Here is an 18222-nt window from a genome sequence, read left to right on the forward strand (position 1 = left end):
ATGTGTAGATGTGGTGCTGAGGAGCATGGTTTAGTGGTGGACTTGGCAGTGCTGGGTAAATGGCTGGACTCCTGGTCTTAACAGTTAGCCATAAATTATTCTGTGACTCAATAATTCTGTGAAATCTAAGCTGAAGAAGCAGAAGAACTCAGAGACTCTGAATCAAGTGACTGTGATAATTTCTGCAGAGCACTGAGCACCTCCAAGTCATCTGACAACAATGGAAGCCGACTTGGTGGCCAATTTGGATTGAATCCTAAAATTTCATATCATTGTATAGAGTGTAGCACACTAAACTGGAAGGGAGAATCCCTGAAACCCAAATCAAAATGAGATGAGGTAAATGGAACTACATTTTCAAAGTTTTTCCATGCACTGGATTTATTTGGGAAATATATCATAAGACAGCATAATTCCTCTCCCTCCTCACCAATAAAGCCTTCTTAAGCCTTAGAACCCTGAAAGATTAAAAAGGAAGATGTACTTATCCCCAGAAGATAAATTCTTAAAATAGAAAGTCTCTCAGAAGAACCAAAAGAGAAATTGCTGTAATCATTAAATCTTACTGCAAAGTCCCCTGTGCACCACATAAATAACAATATTTGTTTCAAAGTCATTGTCATGTAACCTGTGATTCTGAGCATCCATATGGGATCTCTGTTTATCTTCTTTACAAATGTGTGCTTCATACGAGCTAGTCTATCTCCTATTGCAGAGAGAATCCTTCATTTTCAATATTCAAATGAGAGTGATTTTTTTTTCCTTTTTTCTTTTTTAAACTTGAAGATTGAAAAAAACTTGTTCCTGTATACAAAACATTGCTTTCCTCTTTCAGTGTGTTTAAGTGGTAGATAAACTGTGCTGCAATTTCTGAAGAGCAGGAAGTCTCCATAGAGCATATAAAATCAGTAATGACCTCAAGGAAATTAACCTGCATATGCTAAGCAAAAATGTCATTCTATACTGGTATATCTGTCTTAAAACAGATGCTGCACAGATGCCTGCATTGGTTCCAGTGGAACAGGAATCCTCTAAGGTTTATATTAGCAACTAGCTGTTAGGCTTATAGTTAATTGGGAAAAATGAAAACCTTTCTCCATGCTTGGTTGTTTGAAGTAGGCCAAATTAAGGAAAATAAGTATACCTATTTCTGTGAGTGATGTTTGCAGTTCCCTAAGTCAGGGTATCAAAGAGACTCGAGCAGAACTATCATTGGGCACAATATGCTACAAACAAACCAGGCAAAACTCTTGGTCATCAACTGGCCACGTACTGGTCCATCTTCAGACAGAGCCAGGGCAGGTAAGCCTTGGGGTTTGTGAAACTGGATATGTGATAGCAGAATGGGAATAATAAGGATTATGGGGTTGAAAGGCTTCATCTTGAGATTGTTTTGAAGGGTCATGAGGAAGCGCTCAGCAGATTCCCATTACAGTTAAGACCAATAAATGATTCTGTCTCCAAATATCACTGGTGGCCCTACATTCTGCAAGGCAGTGAAGGCATTCTTTTCCCACCAAAAATATGGGAGATGTGCTGAAAACTGAGTGCTGCAGATGAAACATCCCAGATACCTGTTGAAAATTCCTCTCCACAAGGAACAGATGGTTGTATGAGAGAATTTGTGTTTGTGCCAACAGAATCATTCCAAACACCCACATTGTGAAGGTCACTAAGTGCAGAATTAGCACAGACATCAGCTTCAGGATGAGGGTTGCCAAGTCCTGGGTGCACCTGGCTGAAACTGAAACATAATCATCCTGGGGTGAGTCATGTTTGGTAACTGTATCCTGAGCAAACCAACCAAATGCATATCAAGCTGAAATAAAACATTATTAGTTCATTAAATTACTTTTAAAAAGCAATTTAAAGTCATTGGATCAGTAGCACAAAAAAGGGGATAAAGAGCCAAAGACTGGATTCCTGGAACAGACTTGAATGCAGAGCTACAGTTTCTCAGTCTTAGGCTTCCTGCCAACCAGCAGAATGTCTTACATGAGAAGCTACAAGGAGCAGCTCACTTCTAGCAAAAAACACTAAACACTAGGTAACTCTTGCTAGAAAGCATCAGCAAGGAAATACTACCCTGAAAACAGCAGTACAGTTGAAAGCAAATTTACAAGGCATCAAAGATTTTGTGAAAGAAGGAATGAATGCTTATTATTAAAAATTAGTTTTTCATTTAAATGTTTGAAAAGAAGGTGATTGTGTCCTCCTAATGGTCATAATCTTCTCCAAATGCCACCTGCTTCACCCTGTCCAAGAGAAATGGCCAATGTTTTATATTTTGATACAAAATGTTGCGGTACCTTGGAGTGGACACTTTGAGAAGAATTGCTCCATTTTCTTTTTGCTGATTTTTTTTTTTTTAACATGTCTCTATCTTTATTTTTTTTTCTTTTTTTTTTCCTCTACATTTCTTGGTCCTTATGCCTGGTTCCAGTTGAAAATTATCAGAAGTCTATAATAGCCTTTTAGCAAGAATTTAGATTGTCAAGAGAATGAACTTTGGTTAAGCTTCTTGGCACACCAATTCTGAGTAGGAGGCTATCTTTTCCAAAGAACAGTGCAGGTAATTACCAGATGTTTTTGTACACATACCCTTTCATCTCTCCTTCTAACCGTGCTATATTTTTGTGATTCTTCATTTTCATGTTGTCCCCAGTCTGCAGATTTGCCTGCAGTAGCATTGATTTTTTTTTCCTTTCTCTTCATGAACAGTGTTTACTTGGCTTTACTTAATCAAATCTGTTTCTTATTTTCTGACACTAGACCTTTAAAGTGGTACTGTGTAGTCTGTTTCCTACCCATTTTGTTCTAATTCCAAAATAATTCCTTTGTCCCTTCCAGATGAAGCTTTTATCCTACTCAGCTGCTTTCTTCTATTCATGCTCCTCCTGCCTAGCTCTGAAACCAACCTCTTCCAGTCTAGCCAGTTTTTCCACGGGGGGCACTTTGTCTCAGATTTGGATTCAGTGTTATTTTTACACATACCTCTGGCAATATTCACTGTTGCCATCATCTGCAAAAAAGGAAAACAAGTGTGAAGAACATTTATCTCCTAAAAAGGTTTTGCTTTGGGCCTAATCTGCATGTCCATTCTGGTGAAAGAAGTATTTATGTCTATGTTAAAAATAAAGTTGATGTCTAAATACTCTAGAGTTCTCTCCCTTATTCACCTTCCCAATAAGAATGGTTATATACCTTTTTTATTTTTTAAATATCCCAACTTCCTAAATCTCCCAAATGAGCTTTGTTCTGCACAAATCATCATGAGTTAGTCCTTACAGAGAAAGAAATTAAAAACATTATTCTCATATTCCAGGAATATTCTTCACTCAAATAATCACATTTAGTTAATGATGTAATTTAATAATTAAATAATTATATGTAGACAATCGTACTCAGGGATTCCTGAAAGTCCTGGTCTCCACAAAGGTGCTATCTACCTAACATTCTCTATTTCCCAGCATCCTATTGCCTGGATCATTTTGTGTAACTGTACCTCCTTGTACTACCTTGCTTTCTTATAACTTTAGTTTAATTTTCTCCCTTCTTAAATTGAGTCCTGCTCCTGTAAGGTGCTCAGTACTTGTGGTGCAGTGACCTCTATTTCCATTTGAAATCAATGGGGAAGAATGGCCCTCACCCTTTTGTGTTACTGATTCTTCCTGAGAGAGAGCAGTTCAAGGGTTTGCAATATTGGTCTTTTAGATGACTGAGTGTCAACCTCATCAAATTGAAATTCAGACTTTCTTGACCTGTGGCTAATGTGGTTGATTTCATTTAACATTCCATCTTAAATTAAAAAAAAAAAAATAAAAAAAAAATTCAATACTGTCTCCTTAGAGCTTCCTGTCAGCCAATCCAGAGTGAGCTGGGGAGTATGAATATATTTTGCTTTGTTTAAGTTATCTCAAAAAACTTTCTTTTGGTGATCTTTTTCTAGAATAACCCAATCTTTCTTTAGCCTGCTATATTGCAAGTATTAGAGTTCATTCTTGTTTCTAACAAAGACTCAAAGTGAGGAAATCCAGGAAGACGTATTTCATCATTGGTCCTGATACCTGATATCTTTTCACACTAGTGAGAGCTTGGAATGAGCTAGACAAAAGGTTAAAGTTTCCATCTTAAATTTGTAATAAAATTAATATAGTGCTAATCAGGGGCAGTTTCAGGCATTCAGGACACAGAGAAGAAAATAATGCCCACTGTTCCCATGATAGATGTTCACAGGATGAGCACAGGATGCACTGAACTGACTTGACCTCTCTGGAAGTGAAATGAGTAGGTTCCCTTCTGGTCAATGAATAGGAACTGTGCATCTCTGGAGGGCAATGCTTGTTTTAAACACTTGTTTTGGACTACAGAGGGAGCCTAAAAACAGATTTAGACTGGACACATAGGGAATCATTCATGTCCCTGAATGTAGATACATGTAGTGCCAGTTTTGGTAGTCAGGGCAGTCATAGGACTTTCAGAGATACTGCATCAGTTCTGTCATGTTTCAGACCTTTAAAAGGAGCAAAAATGTTATAATGTGATAAAATGTTAGGTGATAAATTCCACCTAAATAACAAGTCTAAAATTTCTGAGATTATCCCTGCAAGGACAAGGATACAGAACTGCTGGAGTGGAAGAGGATGGGTGAACAAAGTGAACAGTAATAAGACAGAAAAGAAGGACATCCTAGAGAACTTATCACTTAAGAATACTATTTGTAATACAGAACAGATATTGGTCAGGAAGACAATATGGCAGTTTTTTTTCATAGACTAATATAATAAACAAGTCTGGGTTCAAAATTCAATATCCAGGTGAGACAACAAGTTGGGAAAATCATGAATAAAGCACCATGAAAACTGGAAGTAAACAAAGACAAAAAGAAACCTGTCAGGCGTAATTAAACAAAAGAAAAGATAAATCTTGATTTACAGCTGCACAGCTCATCAGCAGACAGGAAGGGTTTGGGATGGGAGAAGAAAGTGATCACTAAATAGTATAATGTGCATTAGGACTATAACAAGTTCTCAAGTGAAGGAAATGGCAGTCTACAATTGATAGTAAAAAGACACGTTCTGAAAGAAAGAGATTTTATGACCTTTCACTGGAATATTTAGCAGAAATTCAGTTGAAACTGATCTGATGATATCAAGAAACCAAAAGCAAAATGATGAGATATTGAGGGATCTTTCAGAAGACTGTGAGACTGAAGACAGATGGAATCTAACATAAGAGAGATTTTTTTTATTTTACTGATCTGTCCTGAGAGCAAAGACAAATGTTGGACAATGAAATGCATCCACATCAGTGGAAGAACAGGGGAAACAGCAAATGGCAAAAGTAAGTTTGAAGGATACATAGAGAAGAGGTTTCTCTCAGGGAAGTAAAGACTGTTCAAGACACTGTGTTAAACAGATAAGAATTGAAGATTAGAGAAGAGCCACTTTAAAAATTAAAATAGCTTCTCTGGAACTGTGACAAACTGATTGCAAAACTGATGCCAAACTGTGAAGGTTTCTTTCTTTTTTTATTTTTGGCAGGAGAATCTGGTTGTTTGGCTGACTTCAAAGACAGCTGTACTGGCAACAACTAAATCGTTTCTGGGTCAGTCACATGGGTGTATGTAGCTTGTTTCAGCATGAGTGTTCTCCCAGTTCCCTGTTTCTCTCTCCCAGGTTTTCCCCAGTGTCTACTCTTTGATTCAGATGGATATTAATAATAACATATTTAATGAAAACATTATGTAAATATTTTATGGAACCTCTGTAAATAATTTTTGTGGCTGAAATGAAGAAGTTGTAATGGATACACTGTGCAAAAATTCTTTCCGATTTTTTTAAGAAATCATGTGTTCTCTCAATTCCGTTTAGCTGTGATGATGTTTAGTGAAGGAAACACATTGCAAATATGTTTTTAATGTTATGGGACTTTCTTATTGTCCTATATCAGCACACAACTGTACATCCAAAATTGTTGTGCTGAAGAGCAGAATCATGGAATCTGGAAATATGGATAGCATTTCGGAGACATAAAAGATGGTAAAGGGAGATTTTAATGATTAATGTGTTGCCCCCTGAAATGAACAATGTCTGCCATAATATCAGCCTAGTTTTATACAGAAGTCTATACAGTTTAATTGTCCAAATTGTACACTACCAGGAAACAGAAAAAAGGTCTAGGGAAAAGATTTGTAAACTGAATAATCCCTGCATATAATATCTGCCTGAGAAGGTAAGGAGCCAGGTAGAGCCACATCCTGCAAATTCTATGGAGCTCAAGGAATACCATGGCCTTAATTCAACCTTTGTGCATGAGGAGCAATGACCCTACCACCCAACACTGGGTCAGAATCCTCATTTTGTAGTTACAGGGCATGTAGAGAAGATCAGCTGTGATTCCAGAAGGACTAGTAAGTGTGCAGCTATTTTTAAAAAGCTATTTCTAATCAAATATACATTTGTTTGCAAAAAGAATGAAGTTTGTGAAATTAGGTCACCACTCTTCCTAGCTTGCTCTCCTTTTGCACCTATTAGGTAGTTCTCACTGGATTTAACATAATGACAGACCAAAATTTGTGTGGGTTTTGTTGGGTATATGTGGGATTATTCTTGAGGTTTTTTGTTAAAATTAACTTTTGTGAAGATTTGGGAGTGATTAAGAGAAAGAGTTGCACATTTGGACAAGGGAAAAACCAAATACTTTTATCATTGATGCAGGAACAAAAAACATAAGAAGCAACACAATGTCAGGAACTGATATATCCACTGTTACTGATATGATGTCTTCTCAATTTGAGATTATGGAGATTCAGTCTTATCAACATTATATTTTCCCCACTGAATGGGAAGATTTCTGCCCAAGTATAAGCAAAAGTTCAGTTACTGTAAAAAACTCTGCCACAAAGATCCATGTTTTCCTTATTTTGTAGTACAACATTGTGCTGGGCTATGCTTTCTAAATTGACAATCCGTGTGTTAATCATCACTATTTATATTCCTTTGTGTAATGACTGTAAAAACCCCATTCTAGTCATTATTTCAAACCCTGTCTTCTGCTCCCAGACTTTTTCTCTTTATCAGACATGATTATAGGGTAGGGAACAATTTGTTAAAAAAGCTAAAAACTGAATGGAGTTTGGATAAAGATATTTAGCTGCAAACATTAGTGACAAAAACTAATGTGCAGATCCATGGAAATGAAATCACCATGGAATTAAATTTCTATTTGTTGGCTTTTCAAACAAAATGGATGAACTTTGCTTTCAGCTTCAGAAAGGAAAGAAATAGGAGTTTTGTTGTTTGATTTTTTTTTTCCTAAATAAAAGGCTGTAAGTCTGATCCAACTGACTTTAAAAGCCATTAGAAGCCACCTAGTGCTCTACTAGATGTGCTCAAATTAATGTTTAATGATTTGTGGTGTATCAGCACTGAAAAAACATGTTTTATGAACTCTAATGCATGAATTTACATGCGACTTGCAATTTTGAATCGTGGTGTGTATAACTCAAAATAATTTTTATTTGCTTTAGCTGATCATGCTTCCTTGGAAGAATTGCTGTCCTAACAGGTAGGCAATGCTTTGTGAGGGTGATTTTAATTTTAAAATCATTATTTTTATGTTAGTAGCAGATTTTTCATAGTATATGGTCCTAAAAAAGATTTGTAGAAACAAGCAATACCTTTAATGAGATTGATAAATACATCAGAAATGCTCAGTGTCCTCCTCCCTCTAAAACAACCCCAGAACAAAACCTCCTCCACACAGCTTTTGCTATCTAAATACTTCTCGTATTGATGCTATTTTTCATGCATGGCAAAGTGGGTAATTTTGAACACAAAATCCAAAGTTTAAAATAATCATAAGTACTTCAGTATTCATTCAGTGAACGAGTACCTTTGGAACAACAGATATTTGACACAGCTTGAACTGAAGGTGACCTGGCAGTGCCAATCTGCAGATAGTATTTAGTTATGTAATTTAATGGCCTTCACATTTTTCTATCTAGGTGTCTGAGGCAGGTTTCCTCTTTCATACAAATCTTGTGGTAACCTTTGCTCCCCAATGGTTTAAATCACATTCTTAAGGGATTAAACTGTTATGACAAAAGAGGAATGTTTAGATATTCTGCTTTGCAGCTAAAAATTTGTCAGATTAGGAATTGTGTATTTTATAATCTCAAGATCAAAGAAGCTTTCCATCAAAGCTTTGTGTCCGCTATAATATTTTCCCAATCTTTGTTGAACCTGAATTGTTTTGGATTATCTCACATTGGGTTCACTGAGTATGCCTAGCCAAATGTGGGAAAAAGCTTCCTGCCAAACATTTTAAACATTTCACATATGTAGGGCAGAGGCGGTGAGCCACAGGTATTAGTTTACTGCAGTGGAGAAGTTTGCTTTAACAGTCTTTTTAACTCCACTTTTATATGAAATGCTTTTTGAGATTAGTATGACAGATAAAACCCCACAGGGCAACCGTTTATCTTCCATTAGGAATACCATTCACTTTCTTTAACCTAGTGACCTAAGTGCTCCTGTAAAGAGTCTCTTTTACAGAGTTTTTACATCTCGATGGATTAAGTATCATTTCTCTGCTGAGGAGGAAAAAAAAAGCCAAAACACAGTTCAATTTCTTTAGAAGAATGGTTTGTCAGAGGAGAATAGTTTTGTCTTTATCCATTTTTAATTCCAGCAGTCATGTTCCCCAAATAGTCACAAAACAGTGATCATTCAATGCTCAAATTGTCAGTTCATTTAAAATCCACTCACCGAGCCCCCTTATTACATTTTCACTACATATTTGGCAAGACAAATAGCAAACCAAGAGGACAGAGAATTCAGCTGTTCTCTGTGCTGTGAACTACCTTGGTAGTCTTTAAGGCATAGTGAAAAATACATATTTACAATATGTAAAAAATACATATTTACATTTTATTTATTGTTCTGCTAAAAAGCATAATGTTATTTAGAAGTACATATGTGTATATATAAAACCCACACATAATCAAAATAAATCTGATCAACTTCCATAAAGAAATAAACAAAGAAATTGTTTAGACACTTCCAAATGTAATTGGAATTCAACATTCAGGGTGATGAGGTTCATTCCACAGGTTCCAATCAGTGACTTTTGGGAAAGGGAGATAGCTTATTTTTAATGAATATAATGAAAAATAATATGCCCAAACATACAAAACTGTTAACTGTCTCTTTTGCATTTGCTTAGTTTTTAAAAATTTAGCAATGCTTTTAACGAGCTGTTTGGTGCTCTCACCTTTTTGTTTTTAGAAATACTCATCTATGATCAGAGATCTGGCCTGTGCATAGATGCTGTGCTGCACCACATTTTAGGCTGAGGCTCAGAAACAATTTATTTTTGGTGGCACTTGCTGAAATAAACCTTTACTCCTATCTTGAATATATAGAATATAAATCATTGTCTCCTGCTTTTTTTCTGCATTCTTCTTGTCTAACTACTTAACTCTTGTAAATAGCTAGTCTCTGTTCTCTGCCATGCACTTATTTAATTTTCTTTTTTGAAGTCAGTAACCTCTTTTATTGATTGGTTTAGGTACTCTGCATCTGCAGGAGTTAAAAGTCATTTCAGATTCCCTGTTTCACCTGCACTACTTAAGGCCCTGATCTTTTCAATTGCAACATGAAATGGCCCAGTCACTTCATTGGAACTTTGAAAAGAAGGAGTAACTCACAAACTGCAACTTGCATTATGGTTTCTGTTCATGCTCAAATCCTTTTACTTTAGTCAGAGTCTATAAAAAGCACTGGATGTATCCTATATTGCAAAGATTTTATTTTTTAACTCTGTATTATTTAATAGCATCTTGATGTATTGATATTGATTGATATTGATGTACTTAAAGCACTTCATAAGCAGGATTCTTTATAGGACTTTAGCACTCAGATTGAATCTAAGTCTACTACTTATAGGCCACTTGTAGTAAATATCAATTCTCAATATCTAGTGTTTATGTTCTATTCTCCTGTGCTTATGGAGTCAGGATGAGACATCCAGTACTGTAACAGCATCTTCCTAGTGTGTGTCTTCACTTACTGGGTCTATTAATTATGAGCTACGATGTTTACATTAGCCAACCAGTTTATTTCTAAGTGCCAGAATCTTGTGATTTTGTGATATATGAAAAATCTCTTGATCATGGTGTGGAAAAATGTACTAAAAGGCTCTACTAATTTGCTAATTAGTAGAAAAAAAATCCAAGGAAGGCAAATTGTGCCAAAAGAGTGCCACTGCAGTAAATACAGTCTTCCCATATTCATTTAACTACAGAAGCTTTGGATCCACTTGCGGATCCATTTCCTTATGTTTCATTTTCTTCATATGTCATTTTCCCAGAATTAAAGGGGAATCTTTAGGTTTAAGAAATTTGATCAATGAATGTTTTATGGAGATGCTCACATATTATTGAAATTGTGATCTGGCAGATGGCTGCAAAAAGTGAAACTTCACTGACTGAAAAAAAAGATTTAGAGAAGAAAACACAACTTATGCCTGCTGGGATCAAACTCTTTTAAAAGACTGAGAAATGAGATTGTACTTGCCCATGGTCAAGGGATTTCTGAACTAGAATATTAAACGTTTGTTAGAATTAGGTTTCAAACAATGTTGGGCGTTTCATGCTTGAGTGACGAAAAGACAATTATTTCCCAGTGTCTTCGCTGCCTCTGGGCATGATTAAATGATGGAATTGTATTCTCAGAAAGATGTGGTTTATTACTTTTAACAGCTTTTCAAGCTGAAGTCTTTATAAATAAAAAGAGCTATAATTTAAAAAAGATAAAAGCTGTGTGCCATTTCATCCCCTTGAAACATGGAAGACAAAGAATTGTGTGCAGTAATACCTATAACCTTTAGCATGAAGCTTTCTTGAGGTGGGTATTCTTGAGGGAAAGAAAGTGTGATGCTCCCAGAGCCAGAGGCTCTGCTCATACTTGCTTTGTTGTTTTATGCTTCTCACAGCAATGGTTTATGCAAAAAACATGAGTGAATTTGTTGGGATTTGATGAATTTTGATGGTGATTTCACAGGTGCAGAATAAATTGGAAATCCATCATCTCCCCCCACCCCCCGCCATGCCCACCCCATGTTCAGATAACTTTAGATAACTTTGCTGTTCCAGAAAGTCTCCAAATGCTACAGTCAGGTTGGGAGACTTTCTGGAACAGCAAAATTATCTAAAGTATTCTTTCAGCAGGGTCAGTCCCAGAGCACCAGCAGTACCCTGTGTCTGGAATTGCTCACACTCAGATCATTCTCAGGTGTCTTTTGTGGCCCAGCAGTAAATTGGGGTACTGGGCTCTTGTTCAGCCCTTGGAAGAAGTATCTGTGGCCTTTCCTGTCCCCACCAGCACTGTCAGACTGACTGGTGTCACACACAAAATCTGCTGTGTTGCATGTGCACTCAACCACAGCTGAGCTTATCCAGCAGAAATCAGCAGCTTTCAATCTATTCTATCTAATGGAATTTCCATTTAACTTTCCCAATGAAGGTGGACTCTCATACTGAAAACTTGTATAAATAGGACTGCTTTTTTTTTGTTGTTGTTTTTTGTTTTTGTTTAGTTTTGTTTTGTTTAAAATTATTTTTATTTCTGTCCTTCAGAAAGAAAGGCTCTGCAAAAGATTGTTTTAAATCATTTTGGCTATGGTTACCTGGTATTTTTAATGTGGAAAGCAGGTAGAAATCTACCAAAAAGGAATGTTCTGCCCTTCTCCATGGCTGGTCATTAATGCTTGTCCCTATCTCCTCTCTAATGGCAGATCTAGCCTGTGAACCACCACATAATGAAACCTGTTTAGAACAGTTTCCCATGAGGATGAGTTTCTGCTACCCTCTCACCTCCTCAAGAGTATTTTAGCTGTATCAGTTCCTTCTCTGAGCTACTGTTCATCTCCAGAGACTCTGGAGCTGGCAAAGATGGAGGGAAAAGAGCAGCTGAAAAAACCAAAAAGCAGCAGAAAAGGTAGCAAAGTTTTTGGTGCTGGGATGGATTTGTGTATAATATCAGCAAAATTAAAATGGCTGACCTGTTCTGTTGGGTTGTTGCACTGTCAGGACAACCATGAGCTATTATGGCTCCATTTGCATCATTTCAAGATTCTGTATGGTTGTTAGGATTTTGGATTTCTTTCAATAGGCCACAAAACCTTCATAGACTACTAGTTTTCCTTTATAGTAAGTGAGGTTAAGCTTTGTGACAGCAGCTCAAAAAGCAATACTTGTGTGTCCACTCTCTGACACATCATTATTCTGTGATATGTATCAAAGCTCCCCTCTTTTTATCAGATTGCAGAATTTGTACAACTGCTCAAAGTAAATAAATAATCTAGACAATGCTAAGTGCACATGCAATTGAAGCTATTCATTGTTTGGTCTTACATCAAGGAGAAAACATGTCAAAGGATTTGTCCAACCAGACTGAGGTGCCAAAATCCCTAGATCTAGCCTTGGCATATGGTATCAAGCAGATGTACTGGATATGAAAAATCACAGCTGCCAGCTAGCTGATAGCTACCTAAGAATCAGTCAGTGCTAATTTGGTATTTCTGTGTTAGATAAGATCTATGTGGTGTGTCTGTGGGTAACTAAACCTCTGTTTACATTAGGTTGATAAGACTGGATACCGTGCAGAGTGTCTTAGGAAAGATGTATCCATTTGTGACCTCAATCCACATGACAGCTAATTATTTAAAATGAACTCTGCATCAGAAAACTACATCTATAAAAGCAGGACTGAAGTGGCATCTTCCTGATGAGATCTTCTGAGACTACAAAAAAAAAGCAATTGTACTTGGAGCTTGAATCTTATTTTGATAAGGCCCTAGAGTCTGCTGTGGAGTGGAAATGATCTTTAAAGTGAGTTGAGTTGGTAACAGCAGCAGAACATTTTATTAAACAGAAAATAGAGTCTATGGTGACTAGGTACAGTAGGAACATCCATAGTGATATTTCCCTTAGCTATATTTTTCCTTTGTCTCTTCACTTTTCTCCTTCAATGAAATTGTTCAGGTGTCAGCAACAGTGGAATTTTTTAATATTAATTGTATTACAAAAAGTATTGATTTTATTCTTTAAGTGATGCCTGTAAACATTTTTTCCATTGTGGCCAAACCCCTCTTAATTTTAACACCTATGAGTGGAATTATCACTGTTTTGTAAGCCATAAAAAAAAAAAAAAAAAAAAAAAGAAAAAAAAAAAAAAAAAAGAAAGAAAAAAATAAAGAAAGAAAGAGAGACAGAGAAAAGAGAGAGCTGTGCACCTCCAAATACAACTGCTTTGAGTGCAATAGGCCTGATAATTTCCTCAGTGCCTCATATCTATTAATTTGCAACATTTCCATTCTTCCCTTTCCTATATCTTACACTTGCAAAAAAAAGCAACATTTCCCAGATGTCTTAAAAAAAGATGAAGATAGTCTATCAGATTCAGTCATCCTTTTTAAACTAGTGTTCTCTCTAATGTCTACATTAATTAAATAAATGCATTTTTAATTGAAACACATGAAGCTTTCAAGTCAAACTGAGTTCATGTCCGCAGGCACCCTATTAATGGAATTTTGGAGTGACAGTGCACGCCAACCAGCTGGGTCAGGACCATGTTAATGCATCATCAAAGTTTTTTCTCTGATGGCACAAGCCATTGCAGATCCATTCTAAAAGGGGAAGTCTATGTCTTCACAATTCTTGCAGAAACAACACCTCTTGAGGTCTCAACAGATTCCACATGCAGTTTAGAAGATAATTGAACCAGGTTTTTCCATTTAAAATATTTTATTTTACAGTCTGTCAAGTTTTAACAGCAGCTAATGATGTTCATCTACAGGTTTTGTCTTCCCTTTCAAGGACAGAGGAATCATTTATTGTTCTTTTACTCCAAAAGAACTATGCAGAAATGCATTATGTACACAGAACAATAAATAGTTCTGGGATTCATTGATGTTATTCTCAGAGGACCAAAGCGTTTTCTTTCTTTATGAAAGAGAATAAGAAGAAAGCATCACAAGTAAACCTGAATAGATACACATTACAATAGGTTATCCTTATGCAAATACAAAGCACAGTCACCATCACCAAAAAGAAAAAAAATAGCAAAAGGGTGGTTAATTCCCTTGCATTGTTGACTAATGAAGCTTTCCAAGTTATGCACATGCTGCAGCTGCACATCCTTTGTGTTCTGCATTGGCTGGGGTTGCTGGAGCCTGCTCTGTACCTTGTCTGCATGAGACTTCCTGGAGCTCCCAGGGGAACTCAGCTATCAGTGCAGGCTGGATTCCCAAGACTTATCTGCATTTAGTAAACAAAAAAAAGGTGGATCAGTCTTATCTGGTCCAGAGGCAAACTGATGTAAACCTATACATTTATTTCCACACTATTTTTTCCCTCACATTGGAATGGCTTTATCTCTACACTGTCTGTAGGAAACTCTCTGAGATATGCTATGTACTGAAATTTCCCCTGTGTGGGTTTCCCAGTAGGCTGTTGTACCAGAAAGATACTTGAGGGACAAATTACCTATGAATTACAAGATATTCAGACCTGAGCGAAAGCTCAGAATCCTAAGTTCACTTAAATGTTGCTAAAAAAGGAAGTAAGATGCTGCTTTTATGCAAAGCCTATGCTGTTTAATTAATGGGAAAAGAAAATCCCCAAGGTAAAGGCTAACAACTCTTAAATCACTTTTTTTTCTTATTTTGGATGGAAATAATGAAATCTGGTCACTTCATTTTTAGTAGGGTCCTTTTTGAAGAAGACATTTTCAGCCTTGTTTACTGAGTCTGGTTACATATTTATTCACTGAATTAAGAGAGAAGTAGTTTAACAACTTGGCTCAAATCTCTGACTCCAGATTTTAGGGTCAATTTCATCTTCTATCTCCGCAGCCTTTTGAATACTTAATGTAAGAGAGATGAAAAGGCTTTAGCACAGACTGTGAAAGACATTCTTGCTTGAGAACTTGGTATTCCACACCAAATAAGGTGTGTTTCTTGAAGTTGGCCATGTAGGAGGAAAGGGAGCTGGTGTTTTCTTTTTTTGTTTTTTTAGTTTTTTGTTTTTTGTTTGTTTGTTTTTTCTGGGTTGTGTTGGTTTTGGTTTTTGTTTTTGTTTTTTTTTTTTGTTTTTGTTTTTTTTTTTTTTTGTTTTTGTTTTTGTTTTTTGTTTTTGTTTTTGTTTTTTGGTGGTTTTTTTTTGTTTGTTTGTTTGTTTGTTTGTTTGTTTTTTTGTCAAAGGAAAAAGCACCCTTGGCTTGTGAAGAGTGCTCCCACAAAACCCATGCTGAAGAGAGTTAACTTACAGAGTAATGGAACTTTGTGGAGCAGTGTGCAGGATACCCCCATTGCCTACTGGTGCTACCAGTGGTCTCTCTCTACTTAGCTTGATCATCTCTCTGAATTCTTCATGTAGGCTTCTGCCTTCTATCACAGAGGATCAAGCAGTAGACTGAGTTAAAAAATGTCCTTTTGTAAAAATCTGTTGATACAATTACCTTTATTAATGCTTGTGAATATAAATTATTGTTTCCTTGCTAGGCAATTTGTCAGGCAGCCTGATACATACAGCATACATATTATAACATAGAGGAATGAAAGAGACATCACAAAGTTCAGATTAATCTAGTTTGGCAACACTGGCCTGTAAGTGGATATGTAAGCAGAAGGAGAAAAAGAACAGCAGTGTGTGATATTTCTTTCTAATGCTTTCCTAGTCTGCAGTAACTTTCAACTCAAGTATTTCCCTCAACATCTGCGGTTTGTCAATTTAATAATTTTGGACGAACCCTTCTTTCTACTAATTTCCCCATGCCACACATACCTCTTGTATTGACTAGATCCTTTTGTGGGTTGTTACAAAGGTTAACTCATGTTGCATGAAAAACTACCTTTTTGTTTCTTTGAATCAAATTCTACTAGGTTTTATTTTGCCAGCAACCACCTTCAGCACTAGAAGAGCAGTGAGTAATGAGTCTCTGGTCAACACTGGTTCTGTAGACGTTGTCTTATGATCTGAAACCATCTCTTTTCTGAGCTGAAGTTTTGAGCCTATTAAGTCATCCATAACACCATCCTAATAGTGTTTGAGCCCTGTGGATACATATGTTTTGTGAGATTAGATGGCTAGAATACAAAATTAAGTCAGAGTGAATGATATATCTTTATTCTAGAATAGTATTTTCTGGTTTATTCTCTGTTTCTTTCACAATAATTCCTAGTATATGAAATTCTTTTTTGAGTGCCTCTGAATACTAGGTTGATGCTTTTGTGGAACTACTTATCATGCCCTCAAGGTCTTCTTCCTGCAAAGTGATGAACAGACCACCTTGTGTATCTGAATTAGAGAGGTTTTTTCCTCATGTTGAGAATTTCATAGAATCATAGAATCTTACAATAGTTTAAAGGTCATCTGGTCTTAAACACTTTCAGGGATAGGGCATCCACAGCATCTCTGGGCAACATGTCCCAGGGCCTCACCAACCTCACAGCAAGAAACATTCTTCTTAGCACCTACTGTAAACCTACCACCTTTCAGTTTAACATCATTACTCTTTGTGCTATCACTACAGGTTTCAGTAAAAATGCCTCTGTCCATCTTGCTTATCAGCCCCCTCTGAAGTCACAATAAAGTTTCCCCAGAGCCTTTTCTTCTCCATGCTGAACAAACCTAATATTCTCAACCCTTCTGCATAGGAGGCACTTTCCCACATTTGTAATCTTTCTGACTTTTTTTTTTTTATCCAGTTACTCAGGCCTGTTAATCTGGAATTCCTCATACTCCAGCCCTATCCTCACCATCTTGAATAAAATAGTATTATCAGGTAATTTCACAGGAAACTTTTTGTTCGAATGGCTTGACATAATATAATAATAAAACTGTTTTCAAAATTTTTCAAATCATTAATAAACAAATACATTTCATTAAAATTTGTATCTATGAAATTAACTATTTCTAGTAAGTAACCCCACTAAAGTGAGTATAGTGACTTTCGACTCCTGTGAAAATAATAGTAAATTGTGATTCAAACCACACTAGCAAAAATGTGAGGCTTTTGGCAATGAGCAGAGGACTTTGCTTTTGACTTTGATTCCAAAAGCAAGGGGGTTTAATTTTTATTTCTTTTAAAAAACTATTTGTTGTCATCACACAGAGGGGTGTCAGAGTGAGTTTTCCTAAACATAACTACCAAACAGAGATGTTCTTTTCCCATAAAATGATACTCCAATCTGCTTGGTATATTTTCTGTGCATTAGACAAGAATCACCCATCTTGCATCATTTTCATGTCTTTGTAGCATAAGAGATTCCAGAGCTCCCAGTCAAGACCTGAAGCTTACATTAGCACATCATTTAAACGAAGTGCTTGCACATGGAGAAAGTTGCTGCCTGGGATATTGCAGTTGTCATGGCTGAATTCAGCCTCTGTGCTGTAAGCAAGGACCAGTCAGCTACAACCCCCTTGCTCTCCTTCTCACCTCCCTTGACCTCATGCTTTGTACAACAGCTGTGGAAAATCAAATTGTCCTGCAAACCTGCTTTCTGCTGGCCAGCTGGCAGCATGGGCCAGGACCAGGGGTGCCAGAGCCTTACAGCTGTATGTGTATTGCTGCCTATCCATCTGTAGCATATGCCATATGCCAGTCCCTGAAGTTAGCTGAAGAGAGGATCCATCTGAAATGAAACTCTTTCATCAACATGAAAGTGTTTCTTCCCACTTTCTTGCCTTGCTCCTCTGAACTTTTCCACTAGTCATTTATTCTCTTCTCCCTTCCTCCATGCTCTAGGAGTCATATGAAGAAAATTAATTCAAACCTGTGGCCCACTGCTGCTATTTTTTAGTGAATATAAACAATTCTGTGTGACCTTTTGAGTAGAAAGTGTGGCAAGTACCACTTGTCTTAAGTAAGTATTGTGTAGGATTTGCTGCTCCATGGGTTCAGACAAATCTGTTCAGGCAATTTACAGTTGATTTGATTTTCTTTCCCATGAGGTCAACACAGTGCATACAAGTGGGTTACAAGGAACAAGAGGTTAATTCAAAGATATGGTCAGTTCTATCTGACTAAAATAAGCGTGTCCATCTAAGAACACATGCATTTTCTAGCCTAAGTTATTTAAAATGTTTGCTTACTTAGATAATGGTTTTCCCCTCAAAAAGCAAAGGCAGATATTTCTTCACTTCCCAGATTTCTC

Source organism: Oenanthe melanoleuca, chromosome 1 (assembly GCF_029582105.1).
Source record: "Oenanthe melanoleuca isolate GR-GAL-2019-014 chromosome 1, OMel1.0, whole genome shotgun sequence".
NCBI lineage: Eukaryota > Metazoa > Chordata > Aves > Passeriformes > Muscicapidae > Oenanthe > Oenanthe melanoleuca.